The sequence below is a fragment of the Pipra filicauda genome, unplaced genomic scaffold (assembly GCF_003945595.2).
Source record: "Pipra filicauda isolate LSUMZ 115617 unplaced genomic scaffold, ASM394559v2 scaffold801_size80690_pilon, whole genome shotgun sequence".
NCBI classification, from domain to species: Eukaryota; Metazoa; Chordata; class Aves; order Passeriformes; family Pipridae; genus Pipra; species Pipra filicauda.
Window position 1 is genome coordinate 43,466 of NW_024104978.1, and position 26,910 is coordinate 70,375.

The window sequence follows — 26,910 nt, forward strand, 5'->3', positions numbered from 1 at the left end:
CGTGGGTTTCAAAATCCGTGGAATGTCACAGTCTCTGGAATGTCACAATCCGTGGGTGTCACAGTCCGTGGGTGTCACAGTCCCTGGAATGTCACAGTCCGTGGAATGTCAAAGTCCCTGGAATGTCACAATCCCTGGAATGTCACAGTCCCTGGAATGTCACAGTTCCTGGAATGTCACAGTCCCTGGAATGTCACAGTCCTTGGAATGTCACTGTCCTGGAATGTCACAGTCCCTGGAATGTCACAATCCATGGAATGTCACAGTCCATGGAATGTCACAGTCTGTGGGTGTCACAGTCCGTGGGTGTCACAGTCCCTGGAATGTCACAGTCCCTGGAATGTCACATTCCCTGGAATGTCACAGTTCGTGGAATGTCACAGTCCGTGGGTGTCACAGTCCCTGGAATGTCACAGTCCCTGGAATGTCACAATCCGTGGGTGTCACAATCCCTGGAATGTCACAGTCCTTGGAATGTCACAGACCGTGGAATGTCACAGTTCGTGGAATGTCACAGTCCCTGGAATGTCACAGTCCCAGGAATGTCAAAGTCCCTGGAATGTCACAGTCCGTGGGTGTCACAGTCTTGGAATGTCACAGTCCTGGAATGTCACAGTCCTTGTAATGTCACAGTTCGTGGAATGTCACAGTCCTGGAATGTCACAGTCCTTGGAATGTCACAGTCCTTGGAATGTCACAGTCCCTGGAATGTCACAGTCCTGGAATGTCACAGTCCGTGGAATGTCACAGTCCTGGAATGTCACAGTCTGTGGAATGTCACAGTTCGTGGAATGTCACAGTCCTGGAATGTCCCAGTCCCTGGAATGTCACAGTCCGTGGAATGTCACAGTCCCTGGAATGTCACAGTCCGTGGAATGTCACAGTCCGTGGGTGTCACAGTCCGTGGAATGTCACAGTACCTGGAATGTCACAGTCCGTGGAATTTCACACTCCGTGGGTGTCACAGTCCTGGAATGTCACAGTCCCTGGAATGTCACAGTCCCTGGAATGTCACAGTCCGTGGAATGTCACAGTCCCTGGAATGTCACAGTCCTTGGAATGTCACAGTCCGTGGGTGTCACAGTCCCTGGAATGTCACAGTCCCGGGAATGTCACAGTCCGTGGAATGTCACAGTCCATGGAATGTCATAGTCCGTGGGTGTCACAGTCCCTGGAATGTCACAGTCCGTGGAATGTCACAGTCCCTGGAATGTCACAATCCTTGGAATGTCACAGCCTCTGGAATGTCACAGTCCATGGAATGTCACAGTCCGTGGAATGTCACAGTCCCTGGAATGTCACAGTCCCTGGAATGTCACAGACCCTGGAATGTCACAGTCCGTGGGTGTCACAGTCCCTGGAATCATAGAGTCATAGAATCATAGAATCGATTGTTTTGGAAAAGAACTCCGAGATCATCGAGTCCAACCCTTGGTCCAGATCCAGTCCATTTACTAGATCATGGCACTCAGTGCCACGTCCAGTCTGCGTTTAAAAACCTCCAGGGATGGTGAATCCACCACCTCTCTGGGCAGCCCATTCCAATGCCTGATCGCTCTCTCTGTAAAGAATTTTCTCCTGATATCCAACTTAAATTTCCCCTGGCGGAGCTTAAGCCCGTGCCCCCTTGTCCTATTGCTGAGTGCCTGAGAGAAGAGACCAACCCCCACCTGGCTAGAACTTCCCTTCAGGTAGTTATAGACGGTGATGAGGTCACCTCTGAGCCTCCTCTTCTCCAGGCTAAACAACCCCAGCTCCCTCAGCCTCTCCTCGTAGGACTTATGCTCCAGTCCCTTCACCAGCCTTGTTGCTCTTCTCTGGACCCGCTCCAGCACCTCAATATCCTTCCTGAACTGAGGGGCCCAGAACTGAACACAATACTCAAGGTGTGGTCTCACCAACGCAGAGTACAGGGGAAGGATCACTTCCCTGCTCCTGCTGGCCACGCTATTTTTGATACAGGACAAGATCCCATTGGCCTTCTTGGCCACCTGGGCACACTGTTGGCTCATGTTGAGTTCCTGTCAATTAGTACCCCCAGGTCCCTTTCTGCCTGGCTGCTTTCCAGCCACTCTGTGCCCAGCCTGTAGCGCTGCAGGGGGTTGTTGTGGCCAAAGTGCAGGACCCGGCACTTGGCTTTATTGAACTTCATCCCATTGGAATCAGCCCATCTCTCAAGTCTATCCAGATCCCTCTGCAGAGCCCTCCTGCCTTCCAGCAGGTCGACACTCCCTCCCAGTTTGGTGTCATCAGCAAATTTGCTGATGATGGACTCAATCCCCTCATCTAAATCATCAATAAAGATGTTAAACAGGACTGGACCCAACACAGACCCCTGGGGAACACCACTGGTGACCGGCTGCCAGCTGGATGCAGCTCCATTCACCAGCACTCTCTGGGCCCGACCCTCCAGCCAGCTCCTAATCCAGGAGAGGGTACACTTGTCCAAGCCATGGGCTACCAGCTTTTCCAGGAGTATATTATGGGAGACAGTGTCAAAGGCCTTGCTGAAGTCTAGATAGACACATCCACAGCCTTCCCCTCATCCACCAGGTGGGTCACCTGATCGTAAAAAGAGATCAGGTTGGTCAGACAGGACCTGCCCCTCCTAAACCCATGCTGGCTGGGTCTGATCCCTTGTCCATCCTGAAGGTGCTGTGTGATTGCTCTCAGGATGATCTGCTCCATAACCCTGCCAGGCACCGAGGTCAGGCTGACAGGCCTGCAGTTGCCAGGGTCCTGCTTGCAGCCTTTTTTGTGGATTGGGGTGACATTCGCCAACCTCCAATCATCTGGGACCTTCCCAGAGAGCCAGGACTGCTGGAAGATGATGGAGAGTGGCTTGGCGAGCTCTTCTGCCAGCTCCTCATCACCCTTGGGTGGATCCCCTCTGGTCCCATAGACTTGTTAGGATCCAGCTGGCTCAGTAAGTCGCTAACTACATCCTCCTGGAATACAGGAGGGCTATTCAGCTCTCTGTCTCTGTCTATCTGCTCTAGAGGCCAGTTGTTCTGAGGGCCACCTGTCTTACTGCTAAAAACTGAGGCAAAGTAGGTGTTAAGTACCTCAACCTTCTCCTCATCTTTGTTAACTATATTTCCCTCCAATTCCAACAGAGAATTGAAGTTTTCCTTGCCCCTCCTTTTGCTATTAATGTATTTATAAAAGGACTTTTTGTTATCCCTAACTGAATTAGCCAAATTAACTTCAAATTCCACTTTTCTTTCCCTAATTTTTTTCCTGCATGACCTAGCTCTCTTCGTAAATTCTTCATAAGTAGCCAGCCCTTTTTTCCACAGTCTGTAAACTTTCTTTTTATCCCTGATTTCTTTCAGAACCTCCCTATTTAACCAAGCTGGCCGTCTTCCCCTCCGGCTGGCCTTTTGGCTCACTGGAATAGCCTGTTCCTGTGTGCTCAGAATTGCCTGCTTGAAGCATGTCCATCCCTCCTGGACCCCCTTGCCTTTAAGGGTTGTTTCCCAGGGTATGCCCTGAATTAGTTTTTTGAATAGGCCAAAATCTGCCCTCCGGAAGTCCAGAGTAGAGGTTTTAATGATGGCTCTCCTTACCTCCCTGAGGATTGAAAATTCTATTATTTCGTGGTCACTATGCCCCAGGCAGCCTCCAACCACTACATCATCCACCAGCCCCTCTCTGTTTGTAAACAGTAGGTCTAGCGGGGCCTTACCCCTGGTAGGCTCATTTACCAGTTGATGAAGGAAATTATCCTCTATACACTCCAGGAACCTCCTTGACTGCCTCTTCTCTGCAGTATGAAGCTCCCAGCAGATATCCGGCAGGTTAATGTCACCCACAAGCACAAGGGCTGGAGATTTTGAGACATCTGCCAGCTGCTTGTAGAATAATTCATCTCCTTCATCATCCTGGTTGGGCGGTCTGTAACAGACACCCACAAGGATGTCAGCCTTGTTGGCCTTCCCCCTGATTCTGGTCCACAGGCACTCAACCTTGTCACTGCTGACCTCAACTTCAACAGAGTCAAGAGACTCTCTAACATATAAAGCCACCCCTCCACCTCTCCTTCCCTGCCTGTCCTTTCTGAAGAGCTTGTGGCCCCCCATAGCAGCACTCCAGTCGTGTGAGTCATCCCACCACGTTTCTGTGACAGCAACTATGTCACAGTTTTCCTGCTGCACGATGGCTTCCAGCTCCTCTTGTTTGTTTCCCATACTGCGTGCATTGGTGTACATGCACTTCAGCTGGGCCATTGATTTTATTCTCAACTCGGGCTCTACACCCTTAGGCTTATTTCTGGAGAGCCCAGTTGCCGCCCCTTCCCCCTTCAAACCTAGTTTAAAGCCCTCCTAACTAACCCTGCCAACTTACGGGCTACAGTTCTTTTGCCCTTCCCAGACAGATGAAGCCCATCTGATGAAGCCAATCAGATGCTGCCGGGACGTCTCACAGAGCTGAGGGAAGAGTTTTGATGTTTAGAAACATGTATCATCTTTACATTTTTTTTTATACTGGCCATGGATAGAAACTTTCTGTGGCTCTAAGTCTCACCAGTTCCAGATCTCCCAAAGAACCCAAACCTGAGGAGTTGTGGTTCCCACTCCAGTGGCACTTGGAGCTCCCTCCATACCCAGAGCACAGAGCTCCCTTGTCCCACAAAGTCCTTGGAAATGGAGGCATTAAGGACACAGGACAGGCTGTGGGGACCAGTTGCAGGGCATGGTCAGAGATTTGGGGTGGTTGTGAGCCCAGGGCAGGACCTGGCACTTGGCCTTGTTGAACCTCCTCCAAGTGGCCTGGGCCCATGGATCCAGCCTGTCCAGATCCCTCTGCAGAGCCTTCCTGCCCTCCAGCACATCAACACTCCCCCCAGCTTGGTGTGCCCTGGGAACTGCCTGAGGCTGCACTCGATGCCCTTGTGCAGATCCTTGAGAAAGAGATTGAAGTGCCCTGAGCCCAGTGCTGAGCCCTGGGAACACCCCTGGATGGAACTCCATTGCCCACCACTCCTTGGGCCTGGCCATCCACACACATGTTTGCCCAGTGAACAGATGCTGCAGAAGGTGTTTGATAAAGGTCCTGTAAGCCCAGAATATTGGGATGAGTGCAGATTTAGCTCCTCACAGCATCGAAATTCATTCCCTTTCTCCCTTTTCCTCCCTCTGTGGATCAAGGGAACTTGTAACTTCAGTGTGTGACTCACTGTGTGCAAAGGGCAAATATGGACAGAATCCACATGGGCTGGTTGTCTCTGTAGCTCTACATCTCCCCCTGACGTGGCAGAGCACACAAACTGCCCATCCCTGTGTCCCTTTCTCCACTGGCTGTTCTTTGGTTTGGCCCAGAAACCTCCTGAGGTCCCTTCCAGGATGAGTCCCAGTGCACTGCCCTGCACCGTGGGCCTTCCCTTCCTGATCCAGCATCTGTGGGGCAGCAGAGCTGGGTCAGTGCAGGGACAGGGCTGGCTCTGACAGGGGCCATGAAGCCACTGCCAGGAGGTGACAGCAAGGACAGTTTGCAAAGAACAAATTTAGATAGGGTGCCTTTGTTGGAATCAAGGGGGTCATTGTGACACCAGAGAAAGTCAGGGAATCAATGAGCTGTTGTGAGACTTCAGGGTCTCATGGAACCAAAGGAAGCCTGGGACAGTTTGGAACCTCATGGAGTCAAGGGTCTATTGAGACACTGAGAACCTCATGGAAGCAGAGGAATTCTGGGAGAGTGTGGAACTTCATGGAATCAAAGAGCCACTCTGACACTGGAGGGCCTCCTGGATCTGAAGGAAACCTGGGAGACTGCAGAATCTCCTGGAATCAAGTGGCCAATGTGACACAGGGGACCTCCTGGAAGCAAAGAAACCCTGGGACAGTTTGGAACTTCCTGGGATCAATGGGTCATTGTGACACTGGGGAACATGATGGAATTGTGTGGCCATTGTGACATTGCAGGGCCTCATGGAATAAAAGGAAACCTGGGACACTGGGAAACCACATGGGATCGAGGGGTGCTTGTGACCCTGCAGGACCTCATGGAACCAAGGGAAGCCTGGGACACTGAGGAAACTCGTGGAACCACGTTGGGCGCCATCTGCCACGGCTCGAGGGTAAAAGGAAACCTGGGACATGACACTTTGTGACCCTGCAGAATTGCACAGAATCAACATTGTGTCACTGCAGGGCTTCACGGAACCAAAGGAATCCTTGGACACTGTGGAACCTCCTAGAAACAAAGGGCCACTGTGACACTGAAGAACCTCATGGAATCAAGGGGCCATTGTGACACTCCTGGGCCTTGTGGATCCAAATGGAATCTTGGGATGCTGTGGAACCTCATGGAATCAAGGGGCCATTTTGACACCATGGAAACTCATGGAATCAAGAGTCCATTCTGACTCTGCAGGGCCCAGGGAAGCAAAGGAATCCTGGGACACTGTGGAATCTCACAGAATCAAGGGACCATTGTGACCCTGCGGAGTCTCATGGAGATGAAGAAGCCCTGGGAGACTGGAACCTCATGGAATCAAGGGACCGTTGTGACAGTGCAGGTCCTCATGGAAGCAAGGGAAAATGGGGACACTGTGAAAACTCATGGCATCAAGGGGCCATTTTGACACGCAGGGCTTCCTAGAACCAAAGGAAGCCTGGGACGTTTGGGATCGTCCTGGAATCGAGGGGCCATCGGGACACTGCGGAAACTCCTGAAAGCAGAGGAACCCTGAGACTGTGCAGAACTTGACAGCAGAAAGGAGCCCTCGTGACACTGCAAAACCTCGTGGAATCAAGGGGCCACAGCTTCACATCTGGGTCTCATGGAACCAAAGGAAACCTGGGACACTGGGGAAATTCATGGAAGCAGGGAGAGCCTGGGACACTGTGGAGCCTCACGGAATCAAGGGGCCATGGGGACACTGCAGGACCTTGTGGGGCCAAAGGAACCCTGGGCTGCTGCAGAACCTCACGGAGGTGGGAAGCTGCTGTGTGGGGGCACCCACTACAAGTGGCTGAGGCTGCTGAAGGAGAAGCCAATTTGCAGAAGTGGGAGCCGTGGGCAATGCCACTGAGCCCCCTTGCCACGGTCAGTTACCATGGAAACCTCACACAGTCCTGTTGCTATGGTCAGTTACCATGGCAACCATCACACAGTTGTGCTGCTACAGTCAGTTACCATGGCAACCAGTATACATTCCTGTCGATATGCTCAGTTACCATGGCAACCCTCATACATTCCCATTGCTACGGTCAGTTACCATGGACACCATCATACATTCTCTTTTCTACAGTAGGTTACCATGGCAACCATTATACACTGCCACTGCTACGGTCAGTAACCATGGCAACCAGCACATATTCTTATTTCTATGGTTGGTTACCAGGGCAACCATCATAAAACCCTATTGCTACGGTCAGTTACCATGGCAACCAGCACACATTCCCATTGCAATGATCAGTTACCACGGCAACGATCACACATTCCCATTGCTATTGTTGGTTACCATGGCAAACATCATAAATTCCCGTTGCTATAATCAGTTACGATGGCAGCCATCATACAGTCGCATTGCTATGGTCAGTTACCATGGCAACCAGCATACATTTCCATTGCTATTGTCAGTTTCCATTGCAACCATCATACTTCCTGACGGCTACAATCGGTTACCATGGCAACCACCATACATTCCCGTTTCTACAGTCGGTTATTATGGCAACCACCATACATTCCTGTTACTATGTTCAGTTACCATGGCAACCATCATACGTCCCACTACCACAGTCAGTTACCATGGCAACCATCATCCATTCCCATTGCTATGGTCAGTTACCATGGCAACCATCATACAGTTGCGTTGCTACAGTCAGTTACCATTGCAGCCAGCATATATTTCCGTTGCTACAGTCAGTTACCATGGCAACCATCGTACGTCCCACTGCTACGGTCAGTTACCATGGCAACCATCATATATTTCAATTTCTAAGGTCAGTTACCATGGCAACCATCATAAATTCCCGTTGCTACAGTTGTTTACCATGACAGCCATTATACATTCCTGTTCCTATGCTGAGTTACCCTGACAACGATCATACCTCCCGATAGTATGGTTGGTTACCATGGCAACCATCATACATTCGCTTTACTACAGCCAGTTACCATGGTAACCATCATACATTCCCGTTGTTACAGTCAGTTACCATGTTAACCATCATACATTCCTGTTGTTACGGTCAGGTACCATGGCAACCATCATACGTTCCCGTTGCTATAGTCAGTCACCAAGGCAACCATCATACTTCCCACTGCTACAATTAGTTCCCATGGCAAACAGCACACATTCCCATTGCTATGCTCAGTTACCGTGGCAACCATCATACATTCCCATGGTACAGTTGGTTACCATGGAAACCATCATACATTCCCATTGCTATGGTTGGTTACCATGACAACCATTATAAATTCCAATTGTTATGGTCAGTTACCATGGCAAACATCATACTTCCCACTGCTACAGTCAGTTACCATGGCAACCATCATACATTCCCATTAGTATAGATGGTTACCATGGCAACCATCATACATTCCCATTGCTACAGTCAGTTACCATGGCAACCATCATAGTTACATTGCTATGGTCAGTTACTATGGCAACCATAAAACATTTCCATTCCTATGGTCAGTTACCAAGGTAGCCATCACACATTCCCATTGCTACAGTTGGTTACCATGGCAAGCAGCATACATGCTCATTGCCATGGTTGGTTACCATGGCAACCATCATATATTCCTGTTTATACCGTCAGTTACCATGGCAAACAGCCTAACTCCCAGAGGTACGGTCAGTTACCATGGCAACCGTCATACTTCCCACTGGTACAGTCAGTTACCATGGCAACCATCATACATTCCCGTTACTATGATCAGTTACCATGGCAACCGTTCTACATTCCAATTGCTACAGTCAGTTACCATGTCAAACATCAGAAATTCCTGTTTCTACAGTCAGTTACCATGGCAACAATCATACATTCCCATTGCTACAGTTGGTTGCCATGGCAACCATCATACTTTCCATCGCTATGCTCAGTTACCATGGCAACCATCATACATTCTCATTGCTACAGTTGGTTGCCATGGTAACCATCATACTTTCCATCGCTATGCTCAGTTACCATGGCAACCATCATACATTTCCCATTGCTACAGTTGGTTGCCATGGCAACCATCATATGTTGCCATCGCTACGGTCAGTTACCATGGCAACCATCATACATTCCCATTGCTATGGTCAGTTACCATGGCAACCATCATAGAGTCCCATTGCTATGGTCAGTTACCATGGCAACCACCATACACTCTACATTCCCATCACTACGGTCAGTTTCTATGGCAACCTCTTGGTTCCTCTTGGACAGAAGCAGATGCAGATGAGCCTCCCTGTTGCCCACCAACCTGCCAGCTGTGCTCTAAAGGCCTGTGTGCCAAGGGGGGTCTTGAACAAGACCCTGCACAAACCTCTGGGACTCTTTGCATCCTGTCCTGGTGCCTTTCCAGTGAATTACAGGGTTATCAAAGCCAACTTCAATGGGCTCTTTGTCTCACTCCACAAGGTCACCCAAACCACTCTCTCCTCTCACCCTCACCCACAAAAGTTCACCCAATTCCTTCATCCCCCAGAGCAGCTCCACAGGTCCCAGAAGCTCCTTCCCGCTGAGGACACCTCTCTCCTGCTCTTTCTCTCCTGTGTCTCCTTGGCCTTCTCTCCCAACCCATCACAGCACCAAAACCTGGGAACTGTCTCAGCAGGCCTGGGCTGTTATTCCCTCCAAGTGGAAGGAAGAGAGACTTGGGGCTGCAGCTCCTCCTCCTGTGCCCCACACGCAGGGCATTGGGGCCTGTCTGGCTGCAGCCCCTCAGCGGGGGCACCGGGGTCAGAACAGACTTGCAGTGGGGAAAGCTGCTCTGAAAGCCCCGAGAGCTGGGCTGTGCAGAGGCTTTGCTGACAATGGCCTTGGGGGGGACGTGCTGGGACTCAGGCCCAGGGGGAAAATCCCAGGCCTGATCCCTGAGGAGATCAGCACATGCTGCTGAAATGCTGGGGGAGAGCAGAGCCAGCAGAGGGAGGGAACAAGTGTGGACAGCCTGGGCTGATGGGATTTGGACTCGTGCCTGGCCCGGCCTTGGCTGGGCAGAGAAGGGACAGCCTTTGTGTCCCTGCAGGGCTGGGATTCACTCCCTGCCCCAAAGGCCCCCAATGTGTCTGAGAAGCCCTGGGTGGTGCCTGTCCCACAACTGCTGGGAATGGGGACGGGCTTCCTGCACAGGCCCTGTGCTGTCCAGGGCAGCTGCTGCACTTGTGCTGCAGAGCCCTGGCACCTCCCCTGGCACTACAGGCCCCTCTTTGGCTGTTCAATCCAGGCTCAGCTGCCCTCAATTAGGTTCAGCAGTGAAGGGATGTCCAGGAGACAACTGCCATTGTACTCTGAGGACATGTAGAAAATACCCTGATAAAGAACAGGGGAGAGACCTCTCTCCCTGTGCCACCTGACTCCATTTGGTCACCTGAGCACCTCTAGGGGCTGCCCTGGACAGAAGGAACAGTGACAGGTTCCCCTGTCCTACATGTGGGCACCTTCTGCCACTGAAGTTGGCCAAAGCAGTGTCCCAGCAGCCTCCAAGAAGATCCCACAGCTGCTGCCCTGTCCCTAGGAACTGCTCCATTGGAGCCTGCAGTTCCCAGCAGGAATCTCGGTCACCTCTGGCCCCTCAGAAGGAACCAGGGCTTTGTGTCCCAGCAGGTCACTCCTGGCTTTGGTCTTCCTTCATTCCCATGGGAGCTGGGACAAGGAATCACCTGCAGGTGCCTGTTTTGGGCCCACTGAGCTGGGGCAGGAGGAATCCCAGCCCATGGGGGTTGTGCAGGGAGCTGAGTGTCCTTCTGGCTCCAGGTCTGCAGAGCCACAAGGAGACACCTCTGTTGACTCAGCTGAGTCCCTTCCCTCAGTGGGGGTGAAGGAGATCCCTCCTGGGCACTGTCTGGGTTTCCTGTCTAATGATGGGACATGAAAAGGGGCCTCTTGAACTTAACTCTGTGTCTGTTTGGAGAAATGACAGTGCTGAAAGAAGTGTCTGTGCCCAGCTGAGAGAAGGAACATCATTATTTCCTTCAGCTGTGTGCCAGCAGGTTCCCCTGGAGCCCCAGGGACAGCTGGAGGAGCCCAGAGGGGCAGAGAAAGGGCTGCCTGGGGCTGTTGCTGTGCTGCTGAGCTGGGCCGGGCTCCTGGCACACAGGGAGCTCCTGGCAACAAAGAAGAGCTTCAAAGAGACAGCTCTGCCCAGGAGCAGCTCCTCTGCACAGCCCAGCAGGGCTGAGGGCACTGCCTGCAGCACCCAGGGCACAGGAGAGAAGGAAGAGATGAGAGGCAGCCTGGGCTGGGAGGTGACTGAGCTCTCACCACAGGAGAAACCTTCCCAGGATTTGAAGGAAGAATTCTCTGGCTGTAGGAAAGTTCAGCTTCCCTTCCTGGAGGCATCTCCTCAAGCTGGCACATCCCACAGCTTCCAGGATCTTTCAGCAGGACTCTCCCAGTTGCTGCAGTGCAGGGGAAGTGGCCACATGGCAGAGCAGGGCAGGAGCTGCAGGCAGCAAGGGCAGAGAGGAGAAGGGAGCAGGAGGTTCAAGGGATCCTGGGCTGGGAGGACAGGGCAGAGCTGCTCAGGGGAGGATCCTTGCCAGCCCTTTGCCACGGTCAGGCTGTGGCTGCAGAGCAGTGCAGGGGAGTTCCTGCAAGTGCCTCTGCCAGCTGCCAAATGGCAGCAGTGGCAGGAGCTGTCAGGATGGCTCTGCTGGATTTGCTGGGGTGCAGCAGGAGAAGCTGCTGCAGAGCAGGACTTGCTGCTGCCCCCTCAGAGGCCCAGGGCCAGAAGGTTCCCTGTGCCAGGGCTGGCTGTGGGGTGGGAAGGTGGGGGTGCAGCCAGGGGTGCCCAGGGCTGTGGGGCAGAGCAGGGTCCTGCCCCCAGGGCTCTGTGTGCTGGGGCAGGGACTCTGCTGCCTGCCAGGGGCAGCTCTCAGCCCGGCCAAGGAGCTGCCACGGGGCTGGGGGAGAAGGGGTGGGTGGAAGGAGTGACCCCTCAGGGCAGGGCAGGGCTGGGCAGGGCCCTTCAGCTGCAGGCTCAGGGCTCCTCACAGCTTCAGCTCCACCTCCTCCATTTCCAGGGGCCCTTCTCAGGAAGCACATCCCCCCAGAACACCTCCCCCTTCCCAGCCACCGCAGGGGCTCTGGGATCTGCTCTGCAGCCCCTGCCCAGGCAGAGCTGCCCCTGGGCACTGGGCTGGGGATGGCTCTGGCAGCACTGGCAGGGAGCTGAGCTGGGCACAGGCAGGGGCTGCTGGCAGGAACAGCTCCTCACCCAGAGACAGGCAGGCAGGGAGAGGGAGCTGCTGCCACAAGGGCTGGGCAGGGGGATGTGGGCCCCTCCCTGCTGTCCCTGTGGCACAGACCCCTTCCCTGAGCAGCTCCTGCCTGGGCTCCTTTCCCAGCCTAAGCAGAGCCTGTGCCCTCAGGCCCACGGGGGCTGGGCTGTGCATTGCCCTGCAGCAGCCAGAGCCCAGGCAAGGACAGGGCCCTGATTTCCAGCTGTCTCTGTGGGTCCCTCCTCCCTTGGCAGCAGCACTGTGGCATTTCACTGCCATCCCCTGCTGCCTGGGCTGTCCCTGTTCTCACCACTGGGTTTTCTGAGCCAGTGTGGGGTTTTTGGGGGTGGCAGATTCCTGTGCAGACCCAAACCCTTTGGGTGCTGCTGTGGGGATGTGTCTGTGGCAGCCAAGTGCCCAAGTGCCCTCCAGGCACCTTCAGGGGATTCAGCTGTTTGCCTGGGTGTCCTGCAGGGCTGCAGGTGCCCTCCAGAAGGGCATAGCTCTGCCATAGGATCTCTGTGCTGCACAGGATCCCCATGGAGAAAACTCCTCAGTGTTAAATCCATGCAAATGCTCTGGGCAGCTGCAAGGAGCATTTTGTGTCTCACTCTGGGAGGGGAGAGATGAAAAGGTGAGGAGTGTGTCAGTCTGTTCTTTGGACATGGATTCCTGGATCTCTGGGCAGTTTCTTTGGAGGGGAACAGTTGAGTGTGATGCTCCTCCAGCTCCAAGCTGCCAGCACAGGGCAGCTGAGCCCAGGACTGATGGGCAGAGCAGCTCTTCTCTCTGCACTAAGGGACCGTCCCTGTGCCCCTCAGAACCCACAAGACTTGACCTGCAGTGCAATAGAAATGTCACAGATTTCAAACCTCCACAACCACTCCTAAGTGTGGCAGGTGCAAGTGGGTGAACAAATCCAAAGAATTCCCTCAGCTCTGTCCTTCATTTGGGCAAATTGCAAACAGCAAAGCTGAGAAGCTCTTGGATGTATCACGACTACATTTAATTTGAGATCAGCCTGCATTCCAAGTTCCCTCTCCCAGCAGAGCAAGAAGGAGTCCTTGGGAGGCCATCAGAGAGTTCCTGCTTCCAATGGTCCCCTCAGGCAGCAAAAGGCAGAGCTCAGGGGAGGGAGCTGCAGGGAGGTCTGAGAGAGGAGAGAGAGCCTGAGAGTGGGGTGGCTGAGATGGGTAATGTTTGGCTGCAGAAGCCTGGTCTAACTCAGCAGTGACTTTTCCTCCTCAACAGATCAAAATACCCTGGGGAAGGAGCAAATGTCCAACAGCAGCTCCATGGCCCAGTTCCTCCTCCTGGCATTGGCAGACAGGCGGGAGCTGCAGCTCCTGCACTTCTGGCTCTTCCTGGCCATCTCCCTGGCTGCCCTCCTGGCCAACGGCCTCATCCTCAGCGCCGTAGCCTGGGACCACCACCTGCACACCCCCATGGGCTTCTTCCTGCTCAACCTCTCCCTCACAGACCTGGGCTGCATCTGCACCACTGTCCCCAAAGCCATGCACAATTCCCTCCAGAACACCACAACCATCTCCTACATGGGATGTGCTGCACAACTCTTTTTTTTTGTCTTCTTCCTAGCAACAGAGTATTTCCTCCTCACCATCATGTGCTATGACCGCTACGTTGCCATCTGCAAACCCCTGCACTACGGGACCCTCCTGGGCAGCAGAGCTTGTGCCCACATGGCAGCAGCTGCCTGGGCCACTGGCTTTCTCACTGCTCTGCTGCACACAGTCAATACATTTTCCCTGCCCCTGTGCCAGGGCAATGCCCTGGGCCAGTTCTTCTGTGAAATCCCACACATCCTCAAGCTCTCCTGCTCACACTCAGGCTACCTCAGGGAAATTGGCCTCATTGGGGTTAGTGGCTGTTTAGCACTTGGTTGTTTCATTTTCATTGTTTTCTCCTATGTGCAGATCTTCAGGGCTGTGCTGAAGATCCCCTCTCAGCAGGGACGGCACAAAGCCTTTTCCACGTGCCTCCCTCACCTGGCCGTGCTCTCCCTGTTCCTCAGCACTGCCATATTTTCCTACCTGAAGCCCCCCTCCATCTCCTCCCCATCCCTGGATCTGGCCCTGTCAGTTCTGTACTCAGTGGTTCCTCCAGCACTGAACCCCTTCATCTACAGCCTCAGGAACCAGGAGCTCAAGGCTGCTCTGAGGAAACTGATAACTGGATGCTTCTCAGGAGCAATAAAGTGCCTGTTTTCTGGTGTCCCATTCAGAATGGGACTCCTTAATTCCCCAGCCTTCCTGCTCAGGTTTTTGTGGATGTCATCGAGTTCTCCTTGCCATAATTTTCTGTGCAATGAAATATTATTATGCCTCTGCCTTCTAATTTAGTGTCTACACATTCAATTTGACCCAGGGATGTATAAATGATAAATTGTGCTCTGAGTATTTAAACCATATAAAGGACCCTGCAGTGCCTTCTTTGTCCAAGCCCCTTCTTCTCAGATGTTCTAAAGGACAGCACACTGCAGGACAGGGGGTATTTGCAAACGGGAAGGGGACAATAATCCCAGCCCAGCAGCACTGCCAGGGAGCAGCAGGGCTTGGTCTTTGCAGAGCTTCTCTCTTGCCACTCCCACACTGTCCTCCTGAGCCCCTTTCTCGCTGTAAGGCCTGAGTGCTCTCTGAGCACAGTCCTGGGGGGTGGAAGCCCTTGGAGCACAGGCAGGGACAGGCCCTGGGAACTTGTGAAGCAGAGCTGGGCTCCCTTCCAGCATCTCCAGGATGCTCTGGGATCTTCTGAGGCCACTGCATGGACTGGGTCACTTCTTCTGGGACCTTGCTCCAGGGCTGCAACTCTCCTGCAGTGTCACCATGACACTCCTGCTCTCTGCTTTCCAGGTTCCATTTTCAGATCCAGTCTTCCCCTCCTGTTCCCAGGGACATCCTGGGAGTGCTTCAGAGCTGCCATCCTGGGGCAGCTCCTGCCCAGCGTGGGCAGGCACAAGGTCTCTCCAGCTGCTCCTCTCCCCTCCCCAGTGCCACTGTTTTCTGCAGCCTCCTCATCCTTGCCCAGCACAGCCCTCCTGGCACAGTTGGACACAGCCCTTGTTCTCCCCCCTCCTCAGGCACCTGCCCAACCCCCTCAGCTCCAGCCTGAGGGCCACAAACCTTCAGGGCAGGGAGGCACTGGGGAAAATGCTGAGGAAACCTTTCAGCTGCACTCAAATCCAATTGGAGGGGTTGGCCTCGAGGAAGAAATCCCTTCTCATTCTCCACAACCACCAGGACAACCTGTGTTGTGTCCTGGGCACTCCTCTGGCAGTGTGGGCTATGGAAAAGGTTTTGGTGTCAGGGATATTGAGGAGGCTGGGCAGTGTCACTGGGAGACCTCTCCCAAACCCTTGGAAAGGCCAGAGCCAGCCCAGAGCTTCCTGGGGCCTTGGCAAAGGCAGACATGGAACCAGTCTGCAAACAGGGCAGCAAGGAGGGTTGGCAGAGTTCCAGACTGCTCAGGCTCAGCAGGGAAGGGGAGAGGGCAAGTCCTGCTGCAGCCATTGCCAGGCATGGGAAGGACAAGGCAGGGATTGCAGAACCACTGTGGGAGGGAATTGTAACAATTTGGATACATGTCCGGAATAAAGACAAGTGCCAGAAATATTCAAACACACAAAATATCTTTTATTACAGTGAGAATAATAATAATAATAAACTTAGCAAAGAGAATCAAGGACTAAAACTAAAAAAGGATACAAAATAACCACCTTATGGGGCAGCGTTAAAACAAATACTACTAACAGCATTTAATACAGTATTAACTAGTGAAAAGGGATACCAAAAAAGGATCTTAACACAATATTATGGATAACACGATATTGGTTAGTAAAGAGGGAAACTAAAGGAAAAAAAAAAATCCTATAAACATAAAAGGGGAGTTACAGGAACACTAAAAGGATATTAAAAAGTTTGTTCTCTCAGTTGCTTCCTCTCAATAACCTGTGCTTACCCACACAGACAGGCCAGGGCTGTCAGGATCTGCAGCAGCTGGTCGGTGCCCGTGCTTAGCGGGCGTCCCCGCGGAGCAACACAGGCTCGGTGGTAGGATGAGGATCGCTCAGCTCAGCAGCTCTGACACCCCATTTTATCAGTTCCACATTACACCACGTAGGGCCAGTACCCAGTATAAGGTGATGCCTGAGTGGCAGCCAAACCCCCCCTGATCATCACCTCATGGCAACAGTCTGCGCCTGCCCCACTTGTAGGGCAAGGGGCCAGCGACCCCTGCCCACATAATCTTCCTCCCATCATCATCTTCCTCACCCCTATGGATGACCTCTACCACTGTGTTTCAAGGGTAGATGTATCTATCTTGCAATATGTAGCAGAACCAAGGAAGAACTCAGCTCTGATAATAGGGGATATCAGGCTGACTTGCTAAAAAGCACAATGGACCTTCCAATTCGCTCCTGCCATGAAGTTACATTGTACCATACTCCAGCTGGTTTCACATCCTAATATGATCCCGTTCTCACGCCTCTATGCTCCATTGATCAGTTAATTCAAAAGTACCCCCTTACAGCAGGGGCTGCAGGAGGGACAGGGGAAGCAGGGCCCATTGCTGCGGCTGGATTTGCTCCCCTGTAGCGAGCATATAAGGCCATCGTTATTTCCTTCCATGCAGCCCAGTTTTTAAATGCCTCCAACGCCTCCAGAACTCGCTTTTTTGATGAGTCCATTTCCAATTCCTCGCCAAGATCGTATCTGATGGGTTCCAGTTGATGGAAGTGCCGGTTCATTTGTGATGATCCAATTTAAGAGCGCCAACGGTTTATTTTCTGCTACGTCTTTGTCCAGCGTTTTTAAGGACTGGCTGACAGCTTCAGCTTCTTCTTTAATTTCTGGGGAACACCTCCCCTCGTGGGTGGGAATACATCCCTCCCATCCTAATAGGTCACCTCTTGTTTGCCGAAGCCGGATTTTTCTTCTTTTGTCCTTTTTTGTCCTTTTTCCCTTTTTGTCCTGTCTTTGCAGAGGTGACTGATGCGCACAATTTGTCGAAGAGCTCTTCCTTTTTCCTTGGAATTCCATCAGGACGGATGCCATGGCAAGATGTCCCAAGGCCTGTGGCCTCTGGTTACCGACGCCTGTTGAATGTCCCGATTGGGGCGGCCATTTAGAGCATTTGTCTTGCACGAACCCAGTCGACACGGGGGTGCAGTAACCCAATGAGCTTTATTAAGATCAACACAAGCTTATACAGACACTTCAAACGGTGACATGGGACCTCCTCAAGCACTCCCATCCGAGCACTTCACTGCGCACGTGCGACAGAGACAGAAGGACTTTGAGTCCCAGGATGCCCTTTGGCATTCTGCCTGGAATATGAACTGCTACAGGATTGAGCCACTTTGAGGGGACACATTGATCCCGCTCGACTTTTGGGGTGCAGAGCTGGGAGAGACTGGAATGTTAATGGTCCACGGCTCCAACACTCTCCAGTTGCAGAAGCAGTGGGGGCTTTCCTGCCCATGGGCAAAGGAACCGCCCGGGGAAGGGGGGGGGAACATCTACCCCTGGAAAGGACAGGCTGGGCTTGGAGCCAGAGAGAGGAAGTGTTATTTTTATGGTTTTAGATCACTATAGACAGGAGCCAAAACTGCCCCAAACCTACTCTACAAGGAAACAAAATTGATCTAAAGTGAACCCTACATATATATAGATAGATAGAGATAGATAAACTAACTGTAATCTTCCCCAAGGGATCAGTTACAAGACCCTGGGTCACTCTTGCTGTCAGGGGGGTCGGGACAAGGGCTGGACACAGGGGTCATCAGGTCTGTGCCCAGCATGGATCACCTGGAACGTGGGTCACCAGGTCTGTGCCCAAAATGAGTTCCTATGGATCATCCAATGGGGGTCGGGCCACTCGTAGCGCTTCTTTTAACGGTGGGTCTGTTGATGTTTGGTCAAGGAAGAGCTGTGGGCAAAGCTCTTCCCACACTCCCCACACTTGTAGGGCCGCTCCCCGGTGTGGATGCGCCGGTGGGTGACGAGGGCGGAGTTCTGCTTGAAGCCCTTCCCACAGTCAGTGCAGCGGAAGGGCCTCTCATCCGTGTGCGTCCGATGGTGCAGGAGGAGATGTGGGCTGGTCTGAAACCTCTTCCCACATTCCAAGCACTTGTAGGGCCGTTCTCCAGTGTGGATGCGCCGGTGGGTGTTAAGGTCAGAGCTCTGCTTGAAGCCCTTCCCACAGTCAGTGCAGCGGAAGGGCCTCTCATCCCTGTGCGTCCGCTGGTGCTGGAGGAGATTTGAGCTGGTCTGAAACCTCTTCCCACATTCCAAGCACTTGTAGGGCCGTTCTCCAGTGTGGATGCGCCGGTGGGTGAGGAGGCTGGAGCTCGTACTGAAGCTCTTCCCACACTCCCCACATGTGTAGGGCTGCTCCCCGGTGTGGACGCGCTGGTGCTTGACGAGGGTGGAGGTGTCACTGAAGCTCTTCCCGCATTCCTGACACACGTAGGGCCGTTCTCCAGTGTGGATACGACAGTGGTTGCGTAGGTGGGAGCTGCAGTTGAAGCTCTTCCCACATTCTCTACATGTGTAGGGCTGTTCCCCAGTGTGGGTGCGCTGGTGGGTGCGGAGGTTGGCGCTCTGCCTGAAGCTCTTCCCACATTCCCCACATGTGTAGGGCAGTTCCCCAGTGTGGATACGATGGTGGGTGCGGAGGTTGACGCTCTGCGTGAAGCTCTTCCCACACTCCCCACACTTGTAGGGCCGTTCCCCAGTGTGGATGCGCCGGTGGTTGCGGAGGGTGGAGCTGTCACTGAAGCTCCTCCCACATTCCCCACATGTGTAGGGACGTTCCCCAGTGTGGATGTGCTGGTGGGTGAGGAGTTTGGCGCTCAGGCTGAAGCTCTTCCCACACTCCAAGCACCTGAAGGGCTTCCTCCTGCTGGGAGGCTGCTCAGGGACCACCAGCTCAGAGCTCCCCCTCAAGCTCCGGCCGCCTTCCCGGCACAGGCTGGCTCTTTCCTCCTCAGAGCACCCTGGGCTGGCTTTGGAGCCCCTCCTGCGGGGGGATCTCCGGCCCTTTTCCTCCCCGCTGCCTTCCTGCGCCGGGGAGCCCTTCAAAACGGCCTCTCCCACCAGGCTCTCACGGGGGGATTTGTCCTCCGGGCTCTCCGTCCTCACCTCGGGGCCTGGGGCAGGAAGCAAGAAGGACAGGCAGGGGATTTGCCTCCGGCCCACAGGGAAGGCCACGGACATCCCCCCAACTCCGGCCCCGGCAGGACGGCGGCGCCAGCGGGGTTGTCCTGCAGCCGGGGCCATGCTCGGCTGACAGAGCCAGCACAACACCCACCCAAAGGGACACTGACTTCCTCCTCACCTGCCTGGGGGGACCAAGGCATCTTCCTCTTCCTCGCAGCCTCCTTCATCTGGCCAAGCTTTGGGAAGGACAAATCCTGATGGGGGGGAAAACAAGGGCTGAGCACGTTGGCTTGGGGGTTCCCAATGCCCAAGTCCATCTCTAAAACTCATTGGGCATCCTCTGACCATAGAAACCTCCAAAACACCAAGATTCAGCCCAGAAAAACCCAAACAACTGTGATTCAGATAAAAACCCCTCAGAAATAGCAAGAAGTCCCCCACTCCCCCAAACTGCAAAAAAATGAGATTCAGTTAAAAAATACTATAAAATATTAAAAATTAGCCCAAAAAAACTCTTCTTAAACCAAGTTGGGGCACGGGGGCAGCCCTGGAAATCAGGGGCTTCCCACAGGCTCTCAGCCTCCTTTGGGCATCCCCTGCTCTGGCGTGGGCTCCTCCCAGGCTGCAGGGGGGTCTCTGCTCCATCCTGGACTCATCCACAGCTCACAGGCCCTTCAGCTCAGGGTCACCCAGAGCTCCAGCCGGTTCCGTGGAGCAGTGATCCCCTGGCCCCCTGACAGTGCAGGCACCTCGCCAGGGCTGTTCCTCGAGGTCCTCTGGCCCCCTGCCAGCCTGGGGCTGTTTCTCCAAATCACCAAACCACATGTGCCAAACACCCTGGTTGGTCAGTGCTGGCTGGGGCAGCCGGCACTCGGTGAGGGGATGAGAAAACTGCACCCAGGGCTGGGCTGAAAGAGGTTTCAGCACCACTTCTGATGGCCCAGGGGCAGCATCTGGCTTCTCCCAAACAGAGAGATGGCACTTGTTCCTCTGCAGGGACTCAAGGGTAGCAGGGTGACTCCTGCTGTATGGATGGAATGGCAGAGGATCCCTTGGGTCCCCAGGCTGGATCAGCACTCGGGGATACAAACGGCCCTCGGGCTCAGGATGCAGCTGCCAGCACAGATTTCCCTGCAAAGACTGCAGTGAGTCAAGCTCTGGAGAGCAGGTGTGCAGGGACCTGAGGGGAGGATGGACAGGGGCCCAGCAGGGACAGCCAGGGCCTGCAGGGGAAGGCACAGGGACAACCTGGCCCCCCACACTGCCAGGGCTGTCTCTGCTCCTCCTTGCAGGCTCCGTGGCCAGGCACAGTTGGTGTTCCTGGGTGCCCACCATCTCAGCACTTGCAGCCGCTCAAATCAGCGCCCGCAGCTCTGCAGCAAAGCCCCAGCTCACCTGGCACACAGGGGATGGACACAGCACCTGCTCGGGGATGGGCACACACAGCTTTGTGCCTTCCCCACCACGGGGCTCTCCTTCCTCAGCAGCACCTCTGCCTTGCACTTATTCTCAGCCTCACCTCAGGGACAGCTCTGGGCTCACCTCCGCGCCACTTCTCAGCCTCACCTCAGGGCCTGGGCTCAAGGACAGGAACCTGCAGGGAGGGGACATCATGTGCAAGCTGAGGGCTGCCTGCCTGCACTGGCCTGGGGGCTTCTTTCTCCTTCTACAACCAGCCCAGAACTCAGCCTGCTTTTCTAACACCACACATTTACAGACTAACCTTGCAGATAGATATGGACAGACATCTCCATCACCCTGGGGATGGAGCCTCAAGCATGTGCTGCCACAGGAATGGCAATCAGAGAATCACAGAATCAGCCACGTTGGAAAAGACCTCCAAGATCATCAAGTCCAACCCTGGATCCAACCCCGCCGTGCTTCCCAGACCATGGCACTGAGGCCACATCCACTCTCACCTTCAACACCTCCAGGGACGGGGACTCCACCCCCTCCCTGCCCAGCCCATTCCAAGGTCTCATTACTCTCTCAGCAAAAAATTGCTTCCTAATATCCAAGGTAAACCTCCCCTGGCACAGCTCCAGACCCAGCCCTCTTGTCCTACTGCTGCTTCCTGGCACAACAGCCCCACCCCACCTGGCTCCAACCTCCTGGCAGGGACTTGCAGAGAGTCAGGAGGTCTCCCCTGAGCCTCCTCTTCTCCAGCCCCAACACCCCCAGCTCCCTCAGCCTCTCCTCACACCACTTGTGCTCCAGAGCCCTCCTGCCTTCCAGCACATCCACACACCCCCAGCTTGGTGTCACCTGCACATTTGCTGATGAAATGCCTGGTTCTGCAGGAGCTGCAGATGCTCAAGGGGCAGCAGGACCAAGTCAGGGGCCTGGGGGGGCCTGGGGGGCTTTGGGGTGAGGGAGGGACCTGGGGGAGCTGGGGAGGGGCTTTGGGGATTGAGGAGTACAGATCAGTACAGATCAGTACAGACCAGTACAGTCCAGTACCCCCTCACTGCTCCCCAGATCTCTCCTGGAGCTGGGCCACGTTGCTGTGGGACACCTGAGCCCCCCCCAGTGCCCTCCCAGTACAGCCCAGTGCCCCCAGTACAGCCCACTGTGTTCCTGTCCCAGGGTGCGGGGTGATCCCTCTGGGGGGGGGTTGGGAGGGATTTGAAGGAAGAGCTGGGGGAGATTTGGGGGGATCTGGAGGGGTTGGATGGGGATTTGGTGGGGCTTTGGGGGCATTTGGGGGAGTTAAAAGGGTCTTGTGGGCACTGGGGGGTCAAAGGGATCAGTGGGGGGAGGGGATTAAAGGAAAAAAAGGGGAGTTGGGGGACATTTGGTGGGGGGTTAATGGGGCCTAGAGGGGCAGAGGAGGGGCTTCCCTACAAGCAGGTCAGTCCTGAGACTCCCCTCATGTCCCCAAGACCCTTTTGGTGTTTCCAATTCCCCCCTTGACACCCCCAATTCCACTGTCCCCAAACCTCATCCCTGATGTCCCCAACCCTCCATCTCACCCCAGGAGCCCCCCCTGGACCCTCTGACCACAAAAACGCCCCCCCCCCCAGCCATAGAAAGGCCAAGGGCATCTGGGGACACGTTGGGGACAGTTGGGGGGCTTTGGGGGCACTGGGGGATTACTGGGGGGTACTGGGACACACTGGGAGGAACCAGGGGGCACTGGGAGGGACTGGGGGTTACTGAGGGACACTGGGAGGGACTGATGAGTTACTGGGGGATTACCAGGACACACACGGGGACACTGGCTGGTTACTGGGTGCACACTGGAGGATCACTGGGCCATACTGGGGGGCAGTGGGAGGTCACTGGGACACACTGGGTGGTCACTGAGGGGGTTACTGGGCTGTACTGAGGATCACTGGGAGGTCACTGGGATATACTGGGGGCACTGGGATCCCCTTACCCAGATGTGGTTCATCTCCCCCCCGCACTTTGGGGGGCACCCCCAGGACCCCTCCCCTGGGGGCTGGGGGACCCCATGAACCCCACTGCTGGGCTTTAGGGGACCCCCGGGCCCCCCTGTGGGGTCTCTGTGTGCTGAGTTTTGGGGGTCTCTGGGGTTCGGGGCAGGCATTGGGATCCCCTTTCCCTGGGGTCGGTCTGCTGACACAGAGACCCCATAAAATCCCCTCAGAACCCCTGAAATCCCCTCAGAAATCCACCTCTGGACCCATCGAAACCTCCTCAAGGACCCCACGAATCCCCTCAGAGACCTCATCCACCCCCAGGACCCCCTAAACCCTCTCAGTGACCTGCAAAACCCACCTGGAATCCCCAGGCCTTTTCAGGGACCCCAAAAAACCCCTCAGGGACCCTCAAAACCGTCTGGGACTCCCAAAATCCCACTAGAAACCCCCAAAACTGCTTCAAAGACCCCCCCAAAGGCCCTCCCCAGGACCTCCCAGTTCCCTCGGAGATTCCAAAACTCCCTCAGGGATTCCCAAACCCATTCAGGGACCATCAACCCCCCCCCCACCTTAAGTCCCCTCCGGACACTAAACCCCTTCAGAGATCCCCCAAAACCTCCTCAGGGACCCCCCAGGGACCCCAAAACCACACAACAGCAGAAGAGCTTTCTGTAAAGGAAGAGAGCAGAAAACCTGAGAAAGAGGAGACCAAGGAAAAACTGAAGCAAACCAATAAAATCATCCTGACCCTTGCAGTTTTTCCTTCACCTTTTTCTCACTTTTCCCTTTTTTAGGGTTCTTTTTTTGTTGGGTGGTTTTGATGTTTTTTTCCGAGGGACTTTCTCGGAATCGAATCGAACATCCGGGTTCTTGGGAGGCCCCCGGGCCCCGCGGCCCCCGAGAGGGTTCCAAGGCCCCGCGCTCTGACCCTCGGGAACCCCCGAGCCCCCGCCAAACCCTCCCGAGCCCTCCAGCCTTTCCACCCACAGCCGCGCTCCCCGCAGCCCCCGAGGGGATCCCCAGACCCCGCTCTCCCGCACCCCCCGCCAGCTCTCACAGCACAATGCGGGCCCCGCCGCCATCAACGACTCCCGGAAGTCAACACGGCGCTCTGCGCGCGCACCGCGCTTAGAGAACACCGCCGCAGCCAATCAGCGCGCGGCCACGCCCCCGCACGGCCACGGCCGCGCCTGCGCTTCGCGCGGGGCACCACGGGAGTTGTAGTCCCTGCGGCGGGTCATAGCGGCCATTTGCACGTGCGGAGTGAGGATAATACGTTTTTCGGTTTTCTTCTTTTTCTGTCTTTTCTTTTTTTTCTCTTCTTTCTTTTTTCTTTCCTTTTTTTTCTACTTTCGTTTTTCCCCTTTTTCCTGTCTTTTTTCTTTTTTCCCCTTTTTTCTTTTTTCTTTTTTTTATTTATTTGTCTCATTTTTTCCTGTTTTTTCTGTCTTTTTTTTTCTCTTTTTACTCCTTTTTCTCTTTTTTCTTCCTTTTTGTCTTTGTATTTGCTTTTTTTCTTTTTTTTTCCTCTTTTTATTTTTTTTCCATTGTTCTCTATCAGTTGTATTTTCAAGGAAGACTTAAACACAGATCAAAAAAAATCTCCAGGTACACATCTTATGAGAACAGATAATCTGCCATTGTTTCAGGCTCGTGAGGATTCCCAAGATCACAAACACTGAGACACCAAAGGTGGAAGCCAAGCAACTTTATCCTGCCCCTTGCCATAGCGTTCAATCCACACCCAGCCCTGGATTTCTGGAAAGCTGCCAGGAGCAGGAGATGGAGCTGGTGCTCGGCAGGAGGGGCAGGCAGGCCGTGCACCTTCCGTTAGAGGCACTTCAATTATCCAGGAGATCCAACGGTTCCAGGGCTGTGTGTCCATTCTTCAGCCATCCAGCCCCGGCGCGGCCCCCGACCTCGAAGCGCCCCCCTGGATGCCCAAGTGTCCCCTAAATGTCCCCCCCAAAACTGCCCCATAAGTGCCCCTCAGGATCCCCAAGTGTCCCCCCAGTACCAACTCTTTATTCCTGTTTATTATTTCCCTTCCTGGGTGTCTAAAACATTTCTGGCACAGTTTTGCCTTGGGGGAGCTGAACCTCACTGCTGGCAGCGGGGACTTGGCTCACAGCTGAGGAGGGTCTGTTACCAAAGGTGAACCTTATGGGCTCCAGATTGCTGCAAAAAAAGAAGAAAAACCCCTCTTTGCTGTGTGCAGCCAGTTCTGTGAGCAAAGCAGGACCCAGGAGACTGAACAGAGACAGGAAGGGGTTGGGAAATGTGGAGCAAGGTTGTCCACACTGTGTCAGACCTCAAGGGAAAGCTCCAACCAGTCCAAACCTCCTTAGGAGAGACCCTGGATCCATATCAATCAGAGAATGATGCAAACAACTCTTCTCAAAGGAGAAAAGTAATAAACTACACCCTTGAAAAGAAGAGTGCATGTTTATTAGAACCTCTTTGAAGTATTTCTGTGTTTTAAGAAAACTTCCTCATTAACTGCACTAGACTAGAGGAGAATCAAGGCAGAGCTGTGGTTTCTTAGCACTTGATGGATTTTAAGGAGCCCCGTGGTCCCCACGGTGCACTTGGCGCCGAGTCCTTGAACCTCAGGTGAGGTTCTCCTCTGAGAGGAGATTGCACAAACCTTTCCATGAGTCCAAGTCAGAAGAGAAACTCGACATATCTTGAAGCATTAATGGGTCCCACTGAGGGCCATTCCCAATCCAGGCTCCTCAAGGACTCCTTGAAGGAGATCACTGCAGGCCATGATTGCACAAATCTGTCACAGGCTTTGTGTCAAAAGCAAAAGCCAAAGTGCCCTTAAAAACTGAACTACTTCAAAGAATTAATGAGCCCCACAGAGTGTCACAACTGACAAAGCCTCTCAAGGGCTCATTAGAGCAGGTAACTGCAGAGGATTGCACAAACCTCTCAGACACTGAGTGTGGAAAGCAGAACACAAAGTCCTGTGAAAACCCTGCAGTCCCTGAAGCATTAACGAGCCCCACTGGGTGTCCCAACTGACAGAGTCTCTCAGGGGACTAATTAGAGCAGGTCATTGGAGGCCATGACTGAACAAACCTCTCAGAGGCTCAGTGTCAAAAAAGTACCTCAATAAACCCTGAGTGCCTTGAAGCATTAACGAGCCCCCCTGAGGGTTGTCACTGCCTGAGGCTCTCACGGGACTCGTTACAGCAGAGAATTGGAGGCCATGGTTGCACAAACCTCTCAGAAATGCAAAATCAAAAGAAAAACCCAAATTGCTCTGAAAATCCTGCAGTCCCTTGAAGCCTTCAGGAGCCCCCCGAGGGCCATTCCTGACAAAGCCTCCCCAGGGACTCTCCAGCAGACCCTTGGAGGCCGTGGGTGCAGGGAGGCAAAGGCTCTGGGCAGCAGCTCAGATACTGAGAAAAGCCTGGCTTGGCTTTGGGGAAGTTTCCTTCCTTTTCAGGCTTCCTCCAGCTTTGGGAAACGCTGCCTGGGAGATTGGCACCACCTAAGAAGGGCTCTGGCAGGTTCCTGGGAGCAAAACTGGCCTGCCTTGGGCTCCACCCGAGATCTTCGGAGCACGGAGACACCTGAGAGTTAAAAAGAGGAGGCTGCATCTTTGACAACATTTGGGAACAAGCAGGGATTGCTGGTATGTGGAGAATCTGCATGGGAATGGTTGCTTTGAGTTAAAGCATTAAATTAAAATAAATGTGGGTATCTCAATGATTTGTTTGGGTTTTAAATAAGAATATTTAATTTTTCTGTATATTTATGTTATGAAGTTGGTAGATTAGAAAACAATCCTAGTGACTTTTCTCTCATGCAAACTTTAATTTGATCTTGGAAATTTTGACTGACACCTCTATGAGACAGATAAAACTCACAGGAAAATGGCACAAATACTGTGGGAAAACATGAAAAGTATTAGGATGACATGTTTGTGTGAATTCAGTTTTTTTCTCTTGAAAAAATGCCC

At 53.7% G+C, this 26,910-nt stretch overlaps 1 pseudogene; it reads right to left on the reverse strand.

Annotated features, from left to right (window-relative positions):
- LOC113994829 overlaps positions 1 to 19,729 on the reverse strand; it is a 30,683-nt pseudogene extending 10,954 nt beyond the window's left edge.
- Positions 19,730 to 26,910: the final 7,181 nt, after the last annotated feature.